The sequence below is a fragment of the Pelobates fuscus genome, chromosome 8, assembly GCF_036172605.1.
Source record: "Pelobates fuscus isolate aPelFus1 chromosome 8, aPelFus1.pri, whole genome shotgun sequence".
NCBI classification, from domain to species: domain Eukaryota; kingdom Metazoa; phylum Chordata; class Amphibia; order Anura; family Pelobatidae; genus Pelobates; species Pelobates fuscus.
The window spans coordinates 49,508,591-49,510,577 of NC_086324.1; positions in this window are offsets into that span (position 1 = coordinate 49,508,591).

Here is a 1,987-nt window from a genome sequence, read left to right on the forward strand (position 1 = left end):
GGCTTTCACTTTTGTTTTTATTAATTATGGTGATTGGATATTTTATTCGCTAAATACCAAATTTTATGAGTGATTTAAAATCTACTCTAAAGGTCTCCATAACTCTGTGTGTGTGTGTGTGTGTGTGTGTGTGTCTCTCTACACTCCGTCTTCTTGTAGTAAAGTTTATTGCTTTATTAATCCTTTAACAAACTGTCCACAACACTTTGTGGCAATAGGTCCACTTTGGGACTTTACTAAGGACCAACAAAAAATAAAGGAATAAACTTCACTACAATAAGACCAGGTGTGCAGCCAAATATTTACAAACTCTGTGAATGTCTAGCACCCAGCTAGTACCTATTGCATTCCCGGTGCATGTCAACAGAAATATAGTCATCAATATCCAGATAGCACTCCCAGGACTTCATCCACATTTCTTAAAATATTACTTTTATTTTCTCAAATTAAACGGAGTATTGTGTGCGAACTGAAACACTGACTTTTAAAAACATTTTTGAGCAATAAAGTTATATTATAAGAAATTTGGATGAAGTCCTTGGAGTGCTATCTGTATATTGGATACTCAATCTCTTTATTTTCCCTGTGCATAGAGGCAGTACACACCTGAGGTTTGTTTAACCTTGTTTAATAGGACAAACAGTCTACAATTTGAAAGTTAACTCTCCTAACCTTCCTATAGCCTGAAAGGCCACAGTAACTCCATAGCCCCAGTTCTCTGCTCGCCAGAGTAGGCAGTGTTCCTGATAGTGGTGAGAGGGCTCCAATAGGCAGTTTCACTGTTTTAATCCTGCTAGAAGCCAGTCAGTAGAACATACATGTACAAGTTCTATCTAAATCCACGACGGGTGCCAGACTTTACCAAAGTTTGCTTTATGTGCATACCTGTGTTGCTTCCTCACTGCAATGCCCGTACAGTCTCTTTAACAATATTATAATTCTAAATGATCCATAATTTATTATAGGGTAAACCTATTCTGCAGCACTTGACAATTATATAATCTGTCGCACAACTTGTTTAATCCATTGCAACCAGTATCAGATTAGTCAACGTTTCAGACCTCACTGTTTTCTCAAGCTTTTAAATTATATATTTATATACTTTACCTAAAAGGTAATATTTTAGCATAACATTTTAACTCAAAAATAAAGTGCCTTCTATAGCTTTATTTTAATTTTGTTTTTTGTTTTTTTATTATTTTATCAGTTCAGTCAGTGTGCTGTTTTATCCTGGCATTTATTTTTAAGCATGTGGCCCGTCACATTGTTGAAGTGCCGCAGCTACCAACTGTGCACCTGATCAGAGATGTCCATCTGGTGTGTGTCCCTAAGTGGGAGGAACACCAATTTACCCTAAAGCTTGCACACAAACCTAACCCAAACTACAGGTTAAACATTCATGGCAACGGTAAAACTTCAAAACGTGATATTAATCCATATTGTACTATATCCTTTAGGGATTATTCCTAAAATCTAGGGTGAACTGTAAAATTAATGAATGCTTTACTGGAATATTTATAGACTAAACCAATTTAGTAAAATACATCTTAAATTCCAGAAATGTCCATGCTATTTAAGTTCTAATCATTCATGCATTGATCAAAAATTATCCAATTTAGTTAGAGCTCCATAAATCATGCAGAAAGAGATCACATGGTTACACGTTTACCTAAAAAAAATAAAAACGTGTGAAAAGCTATTTTTACTCCAATTCAGTTAAACCTTCAGTTAAACGCAACCAGTGAAACCTTTGGAATCCTCACCACTGTATCACTACGTTTTTGTTAAATGAAAGCCAATATTGTTTCCCAGAGTTTCATAAACACATTCAAATGAGAGAAAATATATATATCAAATTTGAACTAAACTCTATAGTGTTTGTAAGAAAAGGTTAATATTGTACTACAGTCCTGATAAAGGCTTCAAACCAAAGTTTTCTTTGAATCCTCCAACGCATTAGCTTGTTGAAGACTATAATTTGCAAAAT